At 37.6% G+C, this 22,325-nt stretch overlaps 1 protein-coding gene across 5 annotated transcripts in view; it reads right to left on the bottom strand.

The window, feature by feature from the left end:
- The window catches only part of ABCA6 (ATP binding cassette subfamily A member 6), a 114,364-nt gene extending 92,397 nt beyond the window's left edge, over nt 1-21,967 (bottom strand). For 2 of the 5 annotated variants that reach the window (XM_072781008.1, XM_072781017.1), the window contains exons 1-2: nt 21,765-21,967; nt 21,611-21,687 (exon numbers count right to left, since the gene is read on the bottom strand). The gene's annotated coding sequence lies outside the window, so the exon portion shown is untranslated. Of the gene's footprint in view, nt 1-7,394; nt 7,410-21,610 lie in introns of those variants that run through there. The other 3 variants (XM_072781010.1, XM_072781011.1, XM_072781009.1) reach the window with 3 other exon arrangements.
- Between the last annotated feature and the right edge of the window lie 358 nt (nt 21,968-22,325).

Below are 22,325 nucleotides of genomic sequence, written 5' to 3'. Positions count from 1 at the left end.
TGACTATGCCACCCAGGCAACCCTCTACTTCTGAGTATTTATCTGAAGGAAATTAAAACCCTAACTCAAAAAGATACATGCACTCCCATGTTTATTGCAGCATTATCTACAATAGCCAAGATTTGGAAGCAAATTAACTTAAATGTCCATCAGTGGTTGAAAGAATTTTTTTAAAAAGTGATAGATATAGATATACACACAATGGAATATTATTCAGCCACAAAAAAAGAAGGAAATCTTGCCATTTGCAATAACAAGGATGGAACTTGAGGACATTGTGCTAAGTTGAAATAGACCAGAAATATTAATAGCATATAATTTCACTTATATGTAGAATCTTAAAAACAAACAAATGAACTCATAGATACAAAGAACAAATTGGTAGTTGCCAGAGGCAGGGGTGGGAGCAAGCAAAATGGGTAAAGGCAATCAAAAAGTACAAACAAGTTATAAAATAAATCATGGGAATGTAATATGAAGTACAGTGACTATAGTTAATAATATTGTCTATTTGGAAGTTGCTGAGAGTAGATCTTAAAAGTTCTTAACACAAGAAAAAAATTGTAAATTTGTGTGGGTAGTAGATATTAACTAGATTTATTGTGGTGATCATTTCACAATATATACAAATATTGAATCATTATGTTTTTCATCTAATATGTATCAATTATATCCCAATAAAAAAGATCATAGTTTTCCTCTCTCATGCTGTCATTATTCAATTTGAAATTTTAAAAATCTTATTACAAAACTAAATACCTAATAATCTTATTCAATTAATTTTTGAAGATAGGGTAAATATTTCATATATGAATGCATCTATTCTGGGATGCCTGGCTGGCTCAGTGGTTGAGCATCTGCATTTGGCTCAGGTTGTGATTCCGGGGTCTGGGGATCGAGTCCCACATCGGGCTCCCTGTGAGGAGCCTGTTTATCCCTCTGCCTGTGTCTCTGCCTCTCTCTCTCTCTCTCTCTCTCTCTCTTTCTGTGCCTCTCAGGAATAAATAAATAAAATATTTTTAAAATTTGGATGGAACTGGAGGGTATTATGCTGAGTGAAGTAAGCCAGTCGGAGAAGGACAAACATTATATGTTCTCATTCATTTGGGGAATATAAATAATAGTGAAAGGGAATATAAGGGAAGGGGGAAGAAATGTGTGAGAAATATCAGAAAGGGAGACAGAACGTAAAGACTGCTAACTCTGGGAAACGAACTAGGGGTGTTGGAAGGGGAGGAGGGCGGGGGGTGGGAGTGAATGTGTGACGGGCACTGGGGGTTATTCTGTATGTTAGTAAATTGAACACCAATAAAAAAAAATAAAAAAAATAAAAAAAATTTTTTTCTCCTAATAATTAATAATAACTTTCAAAAGAGCTGGTCATAGATTGAGGTAAAGATAGCATGAAATATGAAGATTAGCAGAGAAGAAAAGAACAAAAATGGACACTATATTCAATGAGTAAGATATCCATATAAATTCCAAAATACGTATAAAAACATAAACCAAGTCAAATACAATTATTTTCTATGCTTTTGCCACTTATACACTGCCGGTGGGAATATAAAATTACATATTCTACTATGGAAAACTGTTTGGCAGTTTCTTATAAAACTAAACCACCATACAACCCAGAAATCATACCATTGGGCATTTACCTCAGAGATGTGAAAGCTTGTGTTCATAAAAATGACTGGACATCAGTGTTCATAGTAGCTGTATTTGTAATATTCCCAAACTGGAAACAATTCCTACTTCTTTCAAAGGCTGAACAACTAACCAGATAAAGCAGAGATATTGCTACCATGGAATAGTCCTCAGCAATAAAAAGGAGCAATAAAAAGGGGCAAACTATTGATAAATACAAACTTGGATGAAGTGTCAGGAAATGGTAATTAGTGGGGGAAAAAACACAGCCCCAAAAGATTATGAACTATGTGATTCCATTTATACAGTATTCTTGAAATGTCAAAATTATAGAAATGGTGAGCAGATTAGTGGTTAGCAGGGGTGAGGGAGTAGAACTGTTTTGTATCTTAACTGTATCAATGTCCACAATGAGATTGTGTTATGAGAGTTTTGCAAGATGTTACCTTGGGGGGGAAGCTAAGAGTACATGCAATCTAGTTCTTAAAACCGAGGATGTAAAATAAATTGTAGCCACCCAATATAAAAATGTTTAATTTTAAATAAATTATAGTTACTTGTAGAACTAAGACTAAATGTTTTAAAAGGAGAAAGTGTGGTTTGTATTGTTAGTACAGATGCAGCAATCGGGAGGATTGGGAGAGCATGTGGGAAAAAAGTACTTTAACTGCTTTCAGTTATTATATTGAAGTAATAGTATTATTGGACATATTATATTTCTGGATAGAACAAATGAATAATTAGGGATAATCTAATTCTTGGATTCTCTGTATCTCTCCTGGAGAATCAGAATTTACAGTGATGAGAAAGAACCAGAATTTACAGTGATGGGAATTTACAGTGATGTAATCTCAGATTACAGTCGTAATATGGGGGAAACTAAGTAAAAGCTCTATAGTGCTATATTTGAATTGTAAATATCAGTGTGAATTCATAAGGCAGTTATCTTTAATATATGCATGTTATTCTACATATAAAATCTATCTCTGCTGTTGAAAAAGTCTAGGAACAATGATCAATCCAATAGCAAAAATATTTCTAATATGCAATTCTCCTGAAATACTTTCCCTAACTAAAAGAAATCTTGCCACACGAAATAGGGAATCTATTTAGAAAAAACAAACAAACAAACAAACACATAGAATCTTGTCAAAAAGAATCAGAAACTAACCTCCGGCTCCCTTTGACCAAAGTTGGGACGATTTGAGTTTCAATAAGAATAAAAATTACCATGCCTTGAAACTTATTAAGACATATTTAAATCCGTGAGTTTATAATTGTATTTTAAAAAAATCAGTCATCTTTGAAGAATGTTAGGGAAACAGTTAATTATCTAACATAGAAAAAGGTTAAGCAAAAAATTCTGCTTTCAATCATTTGTTTTATCTCTTTGTTTTCCTCTTCCACCCTGTTAAAAAAAAAATTAGCCCCAATAGGAGCTAATCATAATATATAATTATGATTATAGTTAATAATTAAACCAATTCTCTTAATTGTCAATATGAGCTGAAATTGCTAGAATTTAACAGAAATGTGTTTTTATGTAATTCTCATGATCTATTCACAATGTTTTATATAAGAAATTCTCTTGAGATCCTTGGAAAACTCTGCATTCTTTTTGTTGTTATTGTTGTTGTTGAAAATTCTGCATTCTTGAGCCTTATTTGAGTTAAGTAGATTATACCAAAATTTGTATGTAATCAGGAAGAAAGTGGAAGAGGGTAAAATATACAAGAACTGTGGAACTTTAAAAGAAATACATTAGTTTTACCCCAATAACTGAGATGTCTGCATCTGGTAATGGTATCCCTCTTGGAAGTTAAATCATCAAACCATACTTTTTATGCATATTATTTGAATTTTAAATCTCTTTTCCTTGTATTTGAAGAGAAAGAGGGTACACGGCATATTTACACAAACACTGTCCCCAACAGCATGCTATACTAACAAATTTTTAAAACTCTCTAGCCAATGTAGGCCCTTCTAACTTGGACTGTTTTCTATCAGGAAAACTTCCGAGCTGTGTTTTTTCTCAATTTGAGGCACTTAGCAAATTGGATCCAAATGTAATGTTTATCTCAAAAACACTGAAGACAATATGGTATGCATCTCTGTTGGCACATTTCAGTAACAGCTTTTTCTATCAAGGGAAAAATATTGCCTTGTCACTAGTTTCACTTTATTCATCTTTTTTGAGTTATGTAGTACAGTGGCTAAAAAGGGGGGGGGTGTTTCTTAGGCAAAAATCTTTACTTTTCTGTGCCTTGTTTTTCTTATTTGTGAAATAATAGCACTATAAACTGGGAGTGATCCCCTGGAATACAGTAAGTTCAATGTTTGCTACTGTTAGACTGTTATTATTGTATACTATTCTCAAAGTCTATGGAGAAAGGGACAATATACAAATGGAGAGAAAGAGAAAGAGAGAAAGATGCATTTTACTCTGTGCCTTGTGCCATATAAGCATCAGCACTGTCTGTGCTAAGTAGTTTAATAATATGGTCTCATCTAATCCTTAGTCCTAGCCAAAGAACACCTTATTGACTAACTCTATGAACTGGCTTTAATATCATTATGGTAAGTGAGTTTAATGTTCAAATTTTTCACACCCTTCTTCTCTGTTTCACTACCACGAAGGCATAGAATTAGCCCCAATCTTGGGCTCGGTTTGCTTTGGCTTTGTGGTGGGCGGAATATACTTTCTTGCCCCTTGACTTTGGATTTGTCCACATGACTTGCTTTAACCAATGGGATTTTATCAAATATGACTTGCGCAGGAGCTTGAAATGTGCTGTGCAGTGAAACTTGCTCTCTTGCGCTTCTGTGATTAAAGAAGAATATGTCCAGCTATGCTGCTGACCCATGGAGGATGAGAACCACATGGAGCAGACTTGATGCAACTTGTAATTTAAATTCAAGCCCAGCCAAGCCCCAACTAGTTGTTAGACACCAGTCATACCACAAATGAGAAGGAATAAATGAGTGTTATTTGAGGTTAATGGGTTTTGGGAGTGGTGTTTTATGCAGTGTCTTTCTGGCAATAGCTAAGGGAATACATGCACCATATTTCTCTTCTTCAACTTAGGGAAGCATAAGCATAATCCTTACTTAATTTCTACTGCCAACATCTTAAAATGCAATACACGTAAGCTACTTAAATTGAATGCATTCCCCTCCCCCCCAAAAAAACCCTCCTGAATGCATTTCATTTCCTTTATAACCTAATGGGTTTCTCTGTTTATTAATGTGTGATACACAGGCAAGCAAGCAACTTAACTCACAACTTAAGACACAAGATGGGTCTCTTGGAGACGCATCACTGTGATCAGTTTCTTTTTTTTTTTAATTTTTTTTTAAATTTTTATTTATTTATGATAGTCAGAGAGAGAGAGAGAGAGAGAGAGAGAGAGAGGCAGAGGGAGAAGCAGGCTCCATGCACTGGGAGCCCGACGTGGGATTCGATCCCGGGTCTCCAGGATCGCGCCCTGGGCCAAAGGCAGGCGCCAAACCACTGCGCCACTCAGGGATCCCTGTGATCAGTTTCTTAAACCTTTTTCTTTCCCTCATAACATTGAATGATGTAAAATATATAAAAGGGAAGAAATAAACCACACAAATAAAAATAAACCATGCATTTATAATTTTTCCCTTTAAAATGAAAGGTGGTGTCCTTATATTTATGCCAGCAACTGATGTCAGGTTCTCCACCACAGAATGATTTGTTGTGACCTAAACTGAGATGCTAAACAAATTTATTACATGAATTATAGAAAAATATATTAGAAAAAAGAAAAATATATTAGAAAACTATACATATTTTGTTTCTTTTCATCTTCACTACTTATATATTTCCATCATTTTACAATATGGTGAACTATTAATATCATCAGAACAGTGTTGATGACTTTTAGTATTCATTGACATGATTTATAAGACTCATTTTAAAAGTTACTGGACATCTATCGCACCCAATACATTGTGATAGGTGGTGGAGAGATAGCGATCCACTCCTCACTCTCATGGAGCTTTAAATTTCATGGTGGAGCAGAGAAGGAAGAGGAGACATCAAACAACCCATTGCACAATCAATTGTTTGATTATAATTGAGCACCTGCATTAAAAAAGTAGAGGGTGTTCTAAGAGCAAAAACAGGGAAGACTTTCCTGAAGAAATGACATTTATTTATACAGTGATCTTACCTGAACAAAGCTTGGGGAAGGGGGAGTTGAGGATGGAGAAGAAAAGTCTGAGCAGAGGAAACAGCATTTGCAAAGGAAAGAAGGGGTATAGTGTAGTGGAGGCACAGGAGGGAGGTCCTTGAAGGAAAACTGACAGGGAGAGAGGCAGAAGAAGGGGCAGAGAGAGGGAAAGAGATGAGGCTGGAGAAATAAACTCCTCCCACAGTTCAGGCAAAAGATAATAATAGTGCTGGTGGCAGAGTTGAGAAGTACATGGATTTCAGTTTAGGATTGACAAAGTCTGGACGAGAGATTGGAGGTAACGGGGTAGAGGAAATTTTCTCTGATAATTCCCCAGTTTCTAATTGGTCACTTAGGTGGGTAGCTCTGGCATTTGCTACAATAGGAAAATTTTTAAAAGATTCAGTTCATTTTTGAACACACTAATTTGCATCCTTTCGGAAGCGTCAAAGTGGAGATACTCGGCGATAACAGTCAGGTAGGTAGAACTAGAGCAGAGGTTAGCAAACGATGGTCCATGTACCAAATCTGGTCTACCACTTATTTTTATAAATAAAGTTTTATTGGAATGGAGCCATACTCATTTCTTTACATACTGTCTATGACTTCTCTCATGTTACAAGTGCTGAGTTGAGTAGGTCCCCTAGAAAAAGTTTGGGCCCAGGAGCCTATAATATTTATTACCTGGCCCCTTACAGAACAAGTGTGTTGGCCTATAAGATGAAGTAGGGCCCTTAGAGTTATCAGCATGTAAACTGTAATTAAAGTTATGGAAATAAATAATACTGTTCAGAGAAAGTATATAAGATGGGGAAAGATGCCTAGGTTAGAACCTTGTGGAATTACAGATTTAAAGAAGCACAAGTGTGAAGTTGGATGAGCTGGCAAGACTGAGAAGGAAAGGTGGAAAAGTATACGAAAACCAGGTGAAGCCTCTGCTATTTAGTTAAAAGATCAAGTAAGATAAGGAATGAAAAATGTCCATTGTAAATTGACATGGGAGTTGTCAGAAAAAGCTGTTTGGGTGGTGTGATGGGGACAGAAATCATCCTGAGTTGAGTGGAACCTACATGAAGGCCACCCTTTCACGAAACTTAGTTGTTTGGAGGGAGCTAGAGTACCTGCCTGGGGAGGAAATAAGGAAAGGTCCTGATAACATGTGAAGAAATCAATACTTTTAAATCCCAGAGAGAAGAATCCAGTTGAAAGGAGAAAGTTGAAGAAAGAAGAGACAGAAAAGAAAATCCATTTTACAACCTTCCTGATAATGTTGGGAGGGACTGGATCCAGCCTGTGAACTGAGGAAGGACATCAGTGAGGAGGCTGGAGGAAAAGGATGGGTGTAGTGAGTGGTAGGTCTGTAGTTTAACAGGGTTTGTGTTGGGAAGTTGGGAATATTGCCATGTGTCAGCTTCCTTTTTTCTCTGAGAATAAGAGACAGAGCATAATCTAAGAGTGTAGGGGCAACAGAGAGTAAGAGGTAGAGACTGGAAAGACAGGGAGAAAATACAGAAGGTATAAAATACATTACTTAAGTTCGGCACTTACTTATTTAATTGCAGCATTCATTGAAGTTTGAAAAACTACAAACTCTTTTTGCCAGTATCTTGTCACGTATCAAAAAATTTTATCATCCATATCCCAACAGTGTTCTTTAAAGAAGGAGAAAAACATGCCCATCGTTATGCAATTGAATCTATCAATGGAACTAAATCATTAACTGTGGCTCTGAAGTGAAATATCTACATGCCTGCTCAGAGCCCATGATTATACAATCTAGAGCATTTTTAAAGCATTCCGCAAAACTGGAAGAAAGCAGCATATTATTGAATGGCGGCCAAAGCAACTGGACTCATTCTGTAGTAAAGACTGATCACTAAGTTCGGGGAAAAAAAAGTGTATTACTTATTTCTTGATTTTATTGATGTTTCTATCAGTCATCCCCAATTGGGGATTTGATGAAACAGCAATAAAGATTTAATCAATTCTTACATAGTTACCTGCATGTTCAGACTGTTCTTCCATAATTGGGATTCCATATCCCCAACTAAACTTCAGCTGATATGAAAAAGCATCATTAAACACAACCCTCACCACTTCATGATGGTTTTCTTTTTTTTTAATAAATTTATTTTTTATTGGTGTTCAATTTGCCAACATACAGAATAACACCCAGTGCTCATCCCGTCAAGTGCCCCCCTCAGTGCCCGCCACCCAGTCACCCCCACCCCCCGCCCACCTCCCCTTCCACCACCCCTTGTTCATTTCCCAGAGTTAGGAGTCTTTCATGTTCTGTCTCCCTTTCTGATATTTCCCGTTCATTTTTTTCTCCTTCCCCCTTTATTCCCTTTCACTATTTTTTATATCCCCCAAATGAATGAGACCATATAATGTTTGTCCTTCTCCGACTGACTTATTTCACTCAGCATAATACCCTCCAGTTCCATCCACGTCGAAGCAAATGGTGGGTATTTGTCGTTTCTAATGGCTGAGGAATATTCCATTGTATACATAGACCACATCTTCTTTATCCATTCATCTTTCTATGGACACCGAAGCTCCTTCCACAGTTTGGCTATTGTGGACATTGCTGCTATAAACACATGATGGTTTTCTGAAAGTACTGTAGCCATCATTTATCAGCAATTCCCATGATTGTTCTTCCTGCCATGTATGAAAAATATAAATAATCATATCAACTCATCCTAGAGAACACAAAACCAAGTTACAATTATTTAGGTTTATTGGTGTCACATACTATTCTTAAGTATGTGTCTCTAAATTAGGTCCTGAAAATCTTTTCTATCATTTTGGCTCAATGTAAATATATGAAAAGATACAAATGACATGTCATTTAAAAAAACCATTTGCAGGGGGACCCGGGCGGCTCAGTCAGTTGAGCATCCAACTTTTGGTTTCGGCTCAGGTCATGATCTCAGGGTCGTGAGATCGAGCTCCACATCAGGCTCCAGGCTCCATGGGGATTCTGCTTGAGATTCTCTCTCTCTCTCTCTTTCTATCCCTCCCCTCACTCTCTCTCTTTTTAAAATAAATAAATCTTTTTAAAAAACTATTTGCAGCATTGTTTTAGTGTGATCCCATTATGATAAAGAAACTGATCTGTGTGCCTACATATATATGTAAAAATATATGTCTATTTATGGAACCAGGTATATATGCATGTATACATTATCTTAAAAAGATACAGAAAAATTTAAATATACACATGTATGGTGTGGAGGAAGCTGTGGTTAGGATAAAAGCAAAAGTTCTCTTTTTTTTTTTCTTCAGTTTGTATTGCTTAGCTTTTTTTAGGGTGACTATTACCTTGGTGATTAAAATAATTTTAAAAATTAAAAAGAAAAAAATACTTAAAATAATCAGTGGAAATACTTGAGAATTTGGTAGGTGGTTTTTTCTCACCAATTTTTTTTCTGCCAAGAGTACTAATACCTATCACATGAAAATACTTTGCCAGTAGAAATAAATTGCAGCAAATAATCAGAATACAAAAATCACAAGTGAAGTTAGAGTATACCTCCAGGTTCTTTGGAGTCAAGAACATTCCTTAGAATTAAGCTCATAACATTCATAATGGATGAGTTCATAATCTGTAGAAGTAATCCACCCAATAAGTGGTTAATTGACCTATTACTAATAGAAATGTCAGAAACTTTTGAAGTCCAACTTATGACCTCCTTTTAAATACTTTTTAAAATAATTTCATGTATTACATCCCAGGATTCTTATTAATTTTAACACAGTATTTAAATCTCACTCAGGACAATGTCTACACGAAGAAGGAAAAGGTATTTATTTTCATAGTGTCGCCATATCTTTCAAAACTATTCATCCTTCCAAACATGGAATAAGGCTGTGGCATTTTTATGAGGACAATACTAATTTCACTGATTTTCTCAAGCAGTATACAAATACTGTGAAGGTCAAAACATGAGCACTTGGGCTGAATAGCATGAGTCAGACAAATGTAGAATGATATGGCAAGAGAGGAGCTATGATTGGAACAGGTTGGCATGGCAGGTGAATTGGCTGCTTATATTCAAAAAGGATAGACTTCAATGAGCCATGAGACTCCAAGGATGGAAAGCAGCAGGGAGCATACACTGCAGGCAGGGAGACTAGTCCCTGTGGCTTCTGTAAATGCTTCTTGACTTAAAAAGAGATGTGATAAATGATCAAATGGTGGAAGCATGGAAAACCAGATCAGTAGAGAATGAACACTGGTCAGTCAGAGCACAGGGCCAATGTGGGTAAAGGAAACGGGCAGAAGTCAGAGATCTAGAAGCTGCAATGAAGAATCACCAACAGAAGAAAGTGATCCAGGGATAAAGACTGAAATCATCTAAGAAGAGTCCAAACTATTTTTTCCTATTCCAACCTTACTTTTTAGATTACACATCATAGAATAATAATGACTCATAACAGCCCAGATTTCAAGGATGAGAGGGGTGAAGGTAATATATGTAATTTATGGCTCAGTGGTTAAGCATCAGCCTTCAGCTCAGGGTGTGATCCCAGAATTCCGAGATCAAGTCCCACATCGGGCTCCTCTTGAACCTGCTTTTTCCTCTGCCTGTGTCTCTGTCTCTCTGTGTGTGTGTGTGTCTCATGAATAAATAAAATCTTTTTTTTTAAAAAAAAGAAAGAAATCTCCAGTAAGTCTATGTCACGTCTCACCCACATACCCTCACCTGTAGCCCCACACCGATCCTACATGGCAGGTGGATTAAGAGTCCTTGCCCCTGGTGAAAACTACCAAAGTATAGGCTAAGTAAATAAATTCAACTTGCAAAACAAACTTCAAGTTTAACATGTGAAGGTTGCCTAATAATGAAACATTTGTCTTTGGGCAACATACCTTTCATAAAGGAAGCCAAAGCCATTTTATCCATTATCCTCTGTGTCATGTTAGTGACTGGGGTATATGCCACCACCAGATCAGAGTCATTAAACTCATCCACACATCCCAGGACATGAGGTGGCTGTTCAGGCAGATGGGTAGCTGGTCTCATTGCTCCCTGGCTTATCAAAACCAACTTTAAAAGAATTTTTCAGTAGCACCTGGGTGGCACAGCAGTTAAGGGTCTGACTTTTGTTTTTGGCTCAGGTCGTGATCTCAGGGTGGTGAAATCAAGTCCCACTTCAGGCTCAAGTTTCTCTCTCCTTCCGTTGCCTGTTCTGCTTGTGCTTTCTCTCTCTCTCTCTATGCAATTTTCACTAATTTTCTGAAGTGTATTAGTGGTTATGTAGAATAGGTTTTTAATTTTTGTAGGTTCTAGCTCAAGTATGACAGTAAAGTGTCATATATCTTGAAAGGCCAGACACAGAGATGAAGCAAAGATGGCAAGAAGTTAACACTTGTCAAATCTGAGTTGTGGGCGAATAGGATAGGGTGATGGAATTGGGTCAGTATTTCTACATTTTGAGATTTAAAACATTTTTGATAAGTTCTTTTATAATTCTAGTGGGTGATTATTATAAATGTACTCTTTATCAACTTAACAGCTAAAATATTCTAACTGAACTGCTTTAAGAGCTACTACAGAGAAGGAAAAGAAGGATGTGAACTCTGCTACTCCCAGAGAAATGGTATTCACTATTTTTAAACAGAATACAGCTTCAATGTGGCCAAAGCAGGTGCAGACATATCTCAAGGAAACACACCAAATCCGTTTGACCTTTATGTCTGTGTCCTTATACTGGGAACGTAACAGAATGCAAAGGTATTGATAATCAGCAATCCGGCTCCCTAAAACCACTCTATGTTTACAAAAAAGCATAGTCTTGAAAAGAGATCCCAAAAAAGTTCCCTAATATTTCCTCATAGACTTTTTTCCCTCAGCCCTCCCAATTAATAATAACTGAATCAAACTGTCCTCAGTAGAGTGCTATCATTTAAAAATCTATTCAGTGGCACCTGGGTGGCTCAGTAATTGAGCATCTGCCTTTGGCTCAGATTGTGATCCCAGGGTTCTTGGGATCCAGTCCCATATTAGGCTCCCCTCAGGGAGCCTGCTTCTCCCTCTGCCTATGTCTCCACCTCTCTCTCTCTGTGTCTCTCATGAATAAATAAAATCTTAAGAAAAAAAAGAAATATAACATGAATAAAATAATATCGTTTTTTTTTTTGTCAGAGAATTGCCCATGAGCAGTCTGTACTTTGAATGGCACGCTTTTGCATGCTTATTTAATATCTAGATAACCACTGAGTAAAGCTAATTAACATCATAGTCATTCTTAGATGAACAAATCAAAGAACGAATTTCTTAGAAATTCGTTAGAAAGAACGAATTTCTCCTCTTAAATCCATGGGTCCCCCTTTTGTGAACTAAGAATGCCAGACAAATGCAGATGAAAACCAAAACCATGTTCATGGATATGACTGAAGTAATTGATTTTTAGGTCATCATGATGTGTAACAGATTCTTCTGTCTTCAATTTGAAATCACAACTCTGGTTACTCAAACTCATTTGAATAAATGTTGATGTCATATACAGATTACAAGGTTCAGGGGCCTCTGGGTGGCTCAGTCAGTTAAACATCTGCCTTTGGCTTGGGTCATGGTCCCGGGGTCCTGGAATCAAGCCCCATGTCGGGCTCCCTGCTCAAAGGGGAGTCTGCTTCTCCTTCTCTTCCCTGATCATGCTCTCTCTCACTATTTCTGTCACCATCTCTGTCTTTTCTCTCGCAAATAAATAAAATCTTAAAAAAAAAAGATTACAATGTTCAGAGAACTTGCTCTATTTTCTTTTTTGACAAAAGTTAAAGCAACCAAACATCAAAAGAACTCTAAATTCTAACAAGAAAGTTTCTAAGTCAAAACATTCCTCTTCACCTAACAGCTATACAGGTCTGTTTGAATAGCTCAGTAAGCTACCCACAAAGACATTTTAAAAGAAAAAAAAGAAACCACAGGGAAAAGTAACCTGTCCTAATGCCTACACATTCCCAAGAACTAAAACCTTCCAAATTCTCAAAAGGCTACCCTGAGAAGTATAACACTGACCAGAAGAAATTAATTATATTTGTAGACACTTCTGAGCCTCTTTTCCATTTTAACATCACACTAAAATACTACATAACTGAGTTTTAAAAATTAATTCACTCATTAGACCTATAATATAAAACTTAAACTAATTTAGAAATATCAGAATAATATAATAATTTTAATAGTATCAATCAATATGTTTGGCATTGGCTATATGTATATACTTTATGCCTTACCTTATGCAAAGTGGAAGGTAAAAAACAAATTTAACTGTCAGGAAAATGAATGAGGAACTTAAAAGGACCTCTGATTCATTGTTTCCTTTTTGTCTAGGAGGACAACTAAGATTCCTTCATGGGCTCTTCTGCAAATGTTTGCCTTTTTTAAAACTGTTTTTATTCAGTTTGGCATCTGAAAACAGGACATAGCCTGTGTGTAAAAAGCCTGCCAAATGTTCTTTATTTGTTAGGTTGGTTTTTGTTTGTTATTTTTTCCCCCCGCATGTCTTTCTTGTCCAGTTACTCTGCAGGGACTGTAGTTATGGATGGTTGGCTAAGCATGGCACGTGATATTTATTGTTCTGTCCTTCCAGCATTCATAAAAAGTGATCAGATTCCTAAAGGAAGAAAAAAACCCCACAGTGTTTGGTAAGTGATTAAAAAACTAGCTTTTAGTGATTAAAAATTAGACAGCCAAGTCAAAAAAATAAAGAGCAGACTAAAAAGAAAGAAAGTTGAACAGAGAGAGGAAAAATGAGGGCCAATCATCTCAGAAATCAGAATAATGCATGTGAACAAAAACAGACACATGGATCAATGGAACAGAATGGAGAAATGGACCCTCAACTCTATGGTCAACTAATCTTCAACAGAACAGGAAAGAATATACACTGGAAAAAAGACAGTCTCTTCAATAAATGGTGCTGGGAAAATTTGACAGCTGCATGCAGAAGAATGAAACTAGACCATTCTCTTACACCATTCACAAAGATAAACTCAAAATAGTTGAAAGATCTAAATGTGAGACAAGAATCCATCAAATCCTAAAGGAGAACATAGTAACAACCTTGTTGAACTTGGCCACGGCAACTTCTTGCAAGACACATCAAGAAGGCAAAGGAAACAAAAGTAAAATGAACTATTGGGATTTCATCAAGATAAGCTTCTGCACAGTGAAGGAAACAGTCAATAAAACTAAAAGACAACCTATGGAATGGGAGAAGATATTATTTGCAAATGACATATCAGTTAAAGGGCTAGTATCCAAGATCTATAAAGAACTTATTAAATTCAACACCAGAGAAACAAACAATCCAGTCATGAAATGGGAAAAAGACATAAACAGACATTTCTCCAGAGAAGACATAGACATGGCCAACAAGCACATGACAAAATGCTCCGCATCACTTGCCATCAGGGAAATACAAATCAAAACCACAATGAGATACCACCTCACACCAGTCAGAATGACTAAAATTAACAAGTCAGGAAATGACAGATGCGAGGATGCAGAGAAAGGAGAACCTTCTTACACTGTTGGTGGGAATGCAGGCTGGTGCAGCCACTCTGGAAAACAGTGTGGAGGTTCCTCAAGAAGTTAAAAATAGAGCTACCCTACAACCCAGCAATTACACTACTGGGTATTTACCCCAAAGATACAAATGCAGTGAAACGATACCTGCACGCCAATATTCACAGCCATGATGTCCACAATAGCCAAACTGTGGAAGGAGCCACAATGTCCTTCAACAGATGAATGGATAAAGAAGATGTGTGTGTGTGTGGAATATTAGCCATCAGAAAGGACGAATATCCACCATTTGCTTCAATATGGGTGCAACTGGAGGGTATTATGCTGAGTGAAATAAGTAAATTGGAGAAAGACAATCATCATATGGTTCACTCATATGGGGAATATAAGAAATAGTAAAAGGGATTATAAGGGAAAGGAGGGAAACTGAGTGGGAAAAAATTAGAGGGAAAACAAACCCTAAGAGACTCCTAACTCTGGGAAACAAAGGGTTGCAGAAGGGGAGGTCTTGGGGGGATGGATGGGGTAGCTGCGTAATGGGCACTAAGGAGGGCACTTGATGGGATGAGCACTGGGTGTTATACTCTATGTTGGTAAATTGAATCTAAATTAAAAAAAGAAGAATGCACATGGGAAGTTTTCACCTAAAACTTAACTGCCCTTCAGTTAAGTAGTTCCTTGTACAAATGATTGCTGTGTTGTGGAAAGTATGCAGAATGGCTTACAACGCTTTTCCTTATTTACTACTGAAAGCAAACCTATGTCGCTACTAGAGTCACAACCATGTTACAGATTCAAAAGTGGGTCTTCTAGATGGAGGTTATTTGCAGATGTTCAAATAAAGGCAGAGCCCACATGTGAGCCCAGAGCCGTGTTTGGGCTCCAGGCCCCTCACTCTCAACAACCGCTATGAAAATTATGCTAATTAAAACAGTATCTAATACCCATTTTCATAGTTTAATAGTTTAGACAAGAATGGAGCACCCTGAGACTATTTCAATGACTACCATTTTCATTGAGAAAATGGACGTAAACATTGTCTTTGACTCTAATTGTATCCCTACCTTATTGTTGGTCACATTTCTCCTCTTGTTTTGCCAGTCACTACTAGAAGTAAGAGTCTATGAACCAAATAACACCAACTATTTAACCTGGTTCCAATTCCAGACATTAATGATGATATTTATTTTATATGGGTGTGGGGTAAAAAAAAACAACAACAAAAAATCATATTATAATACATACACACACTTTCTTAGGAACTAAATTTAGAAGCTAACTTATTTCCATAGTTTTAGGGATTTTAATCTCCACTATAGTGCAGTGATGTGCTTACAAGTGCAGGAGTCGGAGATCTACATTCCAAACCTGTCACTCTTCAGCTTGGACAGGTGACACCAAATCCCCAGGCCTCCATTCCACATGTATCACGGAGGCTGGACTTTGTCTGTTCTGAGCCTCTGCACATTTCTACCTGGGTAGTAAGTACTGCTTCTGGGTCCCAAGGCTGAACTCCTCCAGACTTGGATTTGTGGGGACCCATGAATCAAGCCAGCCCTCCTCAGCACACTTCGCAGATCTCTTAATCTACTCCTTGGTCTTCCTACTCTCCCTGGGTCCTCAGCCCTACTTCTGCACTCGTTTCAGTACATAAATTTAATGTTTTACTGAAATCTCAGAGATCACTGAGTGGAGGCTTCCCTCCCACCCTCTCTGCTTCATGTGAAAAGTTTCCTGAGGAAACCGGGCCAGTCTTTGCCAGACTTAATCTCCCTGCCTCACCTCTCAACCCAGTCTTATAACCTACTCTAAAATCCGGCTCCCCCTTTATGACTTCTAATATAATATTTTCTCTCCTCCTTCCCTTTCTGTGGACATGCCTAATAATTAATTATATGGGGAAATTTTCTACTGACTGCTGCTGCCTTTCGTAAGCCAACTAATCATATAAACTTCGTCTACTAGCTCATCTCACATTCACTGTGCAAATCCCCATGGTATTACTTTCTTGGGGCTCTGTAACAAGGCACCACAAACTGGGTGTGTTAAAAATGACAGAAATGTATTCCCTCACAGTTCCAGAAGCTGGAAGTCTGAAATCAAGGTGTCATCTCCCAGGCCACGCTCCCTCCTGGCTCCTGGGGCTTGATAATCATCCTTCTCATTCCGTATCTTTGCTCTGTAACCTCATTATCACGTGGTGGTCCCCTCTGTGTCTGTTCTGTCCCAGCTTCTTATACAGAGACCAGTCATATCAGATTAAGGGCACACTCTACTTTGGTATGAGATTATGTCTATAAAGACCCTATTTTCCAAATAAAATCATATTCACAGGTACCAGGAGTTGGGACTTCAATCTATCTTTTTTTGTGGCATATGATTTGGCCCATAACAAACACACAGGCAGTACTGAGTGAACTCAATTTTTATAGCTGATGGTCATTTGACAGTTTTTCTTACCCCCATACCCATGCTACTGAAACTAAATGAAACTAAGCTCTCAGATCTTGCCAATGACCACTGACATCTTGGTATCAACATCTGCAGTACTGTTTTCTTTTGTTTTGTTTTATCTTTCTGTAGCATTTTACACTGTTGAGACCTATTGCTAGGAACTCTGTTACAAGTTACCATTTTCCTTCTCTGACTTCTCTTTTTCTAACAATCCTCAGTTTATTTATGTCCCTTTGCACTTTTTAACTTCAAATTTTGGCCTTTCCTTTAATAAATATATCCACCCTTTCAGCTTTATCCTAGATCTATGTTTCCAGCCATCACCTCCTTATACTGGATCTATTTATTTCATTTTGACACATCAAAACTCAAGTGTCTAATTTATCTTCCCAACACACTTGGCTCACTAAGCCTTTTCTTTTCTTTTTTTTTTTCTTTTCTCTTACCAGATACCCAGTTGAGAATCTCAACACTTGTTGAATGGATAAAGAAGATGGGTGTGTGTGTGCATGTGTGTTCATGTGTGTGTGCAATAGAATATTACTCAGCCATAAAAAAAGAATGAAATCTTGCCATTTATAACAACATGGGTAGAACAAGAGGGTATTATGTTAGGATAAATAAGTCAGCCAGGGAAAGACAAATGCCATATGATCTCACTCATATGTGGAATTTCTGAAACAAAACAGATGAACATAATGGAAGGGAAGGAAAATTAAGATAATAAATAAAATAAGATGAAAATAGAGAGGGAGACAAACATAAGAGATTCTTAACTCTAGGAAACAAACTGAGGGTTGCTGGAGGGGAAGGTGGTGGGGCGATGGGGTAACTGGGTGATGGGCATTAAGGAGGGCACATGATGGAGTGGGCACTGAGTATTATATGAGACTGATGAATCACTAAATTCTACTCTTGAAACTAATAATACAAGTTAACTACATTGAAGTGAAAAATTTAAAAATAAATAATTTTAACATTTGTTTTGTGTTTCTCTCTCTTCCTCATAATCAATATCAATTTAATTACCAAGCTCTACTGGCACTTAGGGGCTTATGTAGATCTCTAGAAAGGGCATTATGTTTGCCTTGTTGGATTTAGTCTTTTTCCTGGACTGGAGAGCTGGATTGAGGAACTAGTTCTCTCCTCAGATTCATCTTTTATAGTTATACCAAAAGTTAGCTTCTTAAATATTCTTCTGTTATAAGTTGATTGATTTGTGCATCCCAGGTTTATTTCTCGCATAAATAAAAATAATTCAGGGATGGCTGGGAGGTTTAGTGGTTGGGCATCTGCCTTCGGCTCAGGGCATGATCCCGGAGTCCCAGGATCGAGTTCCACATCGGGCTCCTTGCATGGAGCCTGGTGCTGCTGTCTCCGCCTTTCTCTGTGTCTCTCATGAATAAGTAAATAAAATATTTAAAAAACAATTCAGATTTCTTTAGAAAAGTAACTATATTTTCAAAAATTCACTTCCCTTTTCTCTTGTTCCCAGTTATGAATGATATTTTATTGCTAGATCTTTTTAAAAAGAATAGCTTTAGTTTTAATGATTGAAACTATTATTTCCACTCAATGGTTTTTTAAAAGATTTTATTTATTTATTCATAAGAGACACAGAGAGAGAGGCAGAGACACAGGCAGAGGAGAAGCAGGCTCCCTGTGGGAAGCCCAAGGCAGGACTCCATCCCAGGATCCCAGGATCATGACCTAGGCCAAAGGCAGACGCTCAGCCACTGAGCCACGCAGGTGCCCAACTCAACGATTTTTACTTTTGTTATTATGCCCTCATTTTTATTATGAAATATCTCCAACATATAGGAAAACATAGGGGAATGTAACAAAATACCATGTATATGTTCCCCAAACTTTAAAAAATTAATATTTTGTCACATTTAAACTGTCCTTTGTAATCTCTCCCTAATCTTATGCCTGTTCCTTTAGCCCAGGGCATCTCTTCCCACTCATTTCTGCTTTATGAGTTATATATGAATTCCTGAATAGAATATACTATTATTTCATGTGTTTGTAAATTAAAAGAATAATATAATACTACATATTTTATTCTGCAACTTGCCTTGTTCACTTACGATTTTACTTATATTTTATATATCCATGTTGATACATGTTGATCTAAATAATTTAACTTTTTTAAAGAGTGAATAAAATACAATTCATTTAAAACTTACCTAGTGCTGGTCACTACATCTCCAGACAGTTTTTCATTCTTACAAACAGGCTATTGTGACATCCTGGCAACTGCCTCCTTTTGCATATATGTAAGAATCTCTTTATGGTGGTGGGAAGTAAGAAAAACTGGTGCTCTTAATCAGTACACCTATAAATCGGAAATGTCTCATGGACCCTACACAAAATATTTGAAATATGAGTGGAAACCCTACAATGCTGAAGAATTGATGGTGATAGAAAGGGAGGTGGGCGGGGGGTGGGGGTGACTAGGTGATGGGCACTGAGGGGGACACTTGATGGGATGAGCACTGGGTGTTATTCTATATGTTGGCAAATTGAACACCAATAAAAAATAAATTAAAAAATTTTTTCAAAAATAAAAAAAAAGAAGACTTAAAAAAAAAAAAGAATTGATGGTGATGGTGATCTATTCATTTCCCAGCTATCTAAGCACATAAGGTTGGATCATTATACAGATTTACATATTATACTAACTCAATTTAGCTGCAACATGACTGAAAAGGATTTCTACAAAATAAAAAAGTGTGCATTACTGAGGGGTTGGTACTAGGCAGGATGAGCACTGGGTGTTATATGTTGGCAAATTGAACTCCAATTAAAAAAACTAAAAAAAAAGTGTGCATTACAAATTATTTTAATAATGCACATATAGGTGAAAAATAAGAAAATGGCACTTCAAGTATGAAGCATGGCCACGTATTCATAATTGACAAGAACTCTTCCATCTTTATCTCATCCTATCTGGTTTATTGTTGTAAACATTTTATATTAACACAGTAATACATGTGGGACGCCTGGGTGGCTCAGTGGCTTAGTGCCTGCCTTCGGCTCAGGGTGTGATCCTGGGGTCCCGGGGTCGAGTCCCACATCAGGCTCCCTGCATGTAGCCTGCTTCTCCCTCTGCCTGTGTCCCTGCCTCTCTCTCTGTGTCTCTCGTGAATAAATAAATAAAATCTTTTAAAAAAAGATATAAAGTCAAGATTGTATTATCTACCTTGTATCCATAGCTCCTAACCTAGTGTTTGGGCCACTGCAAGAATTTAAACACAAAAGACACTGAATTTAATCACTGACTACTATGCATATGATCAAAGCCATTTGAGTCTAGGGGCCAGCTGGCTATGCACCAGGCTCCCTTTCCCAACACACACACACACACACACACACACACACACACATACACCCTCAGAATGTAAAACTCCTTTGCCACAAAAAGTCAGTCTTTTAATTATGCACTCTTTACAAATTTGTCTTTTCTGATCTAAATGATCAAATAGCTTTAGGGTGAAAATCAAGTAGAGTGAATTTTCAGAAACTCTCAGGGAAAGGAACTAAACCCTCCAAAGTCTGTTCCTGAACTGTCTCCCTTCCTTAGACCATTCACAATTTTTGCCCGGACACCTCAGGCTTCCCTGTATCCAGGATCTTCTCAAAGCAGGTGATTGAGATATCCATTTAAGTTTGAAAATCACTGTTTAGCTACTGCAAATTCTCATTTCTCTATGCTTTTCACAACTGACCACTTTTGACTGATTATCTTCAATTGACCTAGCAGGAAGACAGGAAGAATAATAAAATTTCAGTCACTACCAGCTACCTTTGGCAACACACACCCTCATATGTGTGTGGAGTTGCATGCATACTCAGAGATCTACCTATTACACACATTGCTTTTAATGAGTGAATTCAATGTTGTAAGTGCCATAGGGCAGAAGCCAGATCCCACGAGAGGCTTAGTAGCACTCTCTGAAAGACATCAAGAACATAAGCTCTGAAGTCACACTGCCTGGATTCAAATCCCATTGTGCTACTTAGGAACTCAGTGTCATTGAGTAAATCATTTAACTTCTCCGGCCTCAGATTTTCCAGCTATAAAGTGGAGGGTGAAAATAAAGATCCTTAATTCTTAAGGTTGTTGTAAGGATTAAATACAATATTCAACACTGGTGGTAAATACATGCTCCAACTTTAGCAAGTACTAGAATCACCTGGAGAGTTTGCTCTAATTACACAGATGGCTGGACCCCACTCCTGGAGTTTCTGATTTGGTAGTTCTGGGGTGACCCGAGAATTTACGCTTGTAACAATCCCCAGCAGATCCTGACATGGGCAGTCAGAAAACCACTGGTCTACAAAAAGTGCACAGAACAACAGAACAATGCCCTGCACAGAGTACGTACTCAAAAAATATTATCAATTACTACTTCTAAAGCTTAGTTCTTAACATATCAAGTCTCTTCTAACAGCAGGAATTATCTTACTTTTAAAGTTTTCCCCAAAAAACTAACAGTTTTGTTTTGACTCATCTTGATGCTTTGACCCACCTGAGAATTATCATTGAAATACTTAAGTGATTGTTTACATGGGAAAAAAAATAAACTGAATTTTCTCAAATATGTATCACTAGATTTACTGTTGAAACAAAATAAGAAGTAAATATCAGAGACGGTAGTTTATCTTTATTAACAATGTTATCCCCAAAGCACCTTTTCTGGCAGTTTCTTTTTACCATCTCTGCCCATCTCCCTTCCAGTTATCCCAGTTACCAATAAAACTTACTTTCCACGTAAGAGATAACACAGGATTCCCCGGCCACCTTTTGGAGAGTTCCTGAAAAGTTTTGGATTTTGTGGCTCCTTAAAATGAACAGAAGGTGGGATTTAAAAATCCAGCCTCAATCCCTGTCTACCACCCACTTCCTGTGCTTTCTAACCTCCGGCTGTTCAGCTTTCTTCCATGTGATGAAGGGCTAGACAGTCTTCTTGCTCATCCTCTTTCTTGTTCTTTGTTCGGACATCGTGAATGCTGCTGTCTCGTTACTTCCCAAATGAAGCAGCACAAGGTTCTCGTGAACCTTGACCATTTGACTCCGTAGAGTTCAGCCTCAGGCTTCCCAGACTGCCTTGCTGGCTCCAGTTTGGGCTCTTGGGCCATTGCTGAAGCAGCCTTACTCTACCCTTCTCTGGTCCCAGGGAAGTTCCCCATCAGCACAGCCCTCTGCTGCTCTCTGCTGGTCAGAGGGGTTCACATTTTGCTGGGTCTCTACTAGGCACCTGCAGCAAGTCCCCCGCCCCCCCCCCCCCCCCCCCCCACACACACACTTCTTGGTCCCTGCAGTGAGGCGGGAGGATGAGGATACTGGGCCTTAATTGTACAGCTTGAGATAACACGTTTTTGAATAAAAACCTGCCACATTTCCAATGTGAGATTCATTCTCCCCCAGCACAGAGCTCTGCGTTTAAATTGTAAATTCTTATTCTAAATTCTTTTGACT

This window comes from Canis lupus, chromosome 16 (genome assembly GCF_048164855.1).
Source record: "Canis lupus baileyi chromosome 16, mCanLup2.hap1, whole genome shotgun sequence".
Lineage (NCBI taxonomy): Eukaryota > Metazoa > Chordata > Mammalia > Carnivora > Canidae > Canis > Canis lupus.
This window is presented reverse-complemented; position numbering and strand designations above follow the sequence as displayed.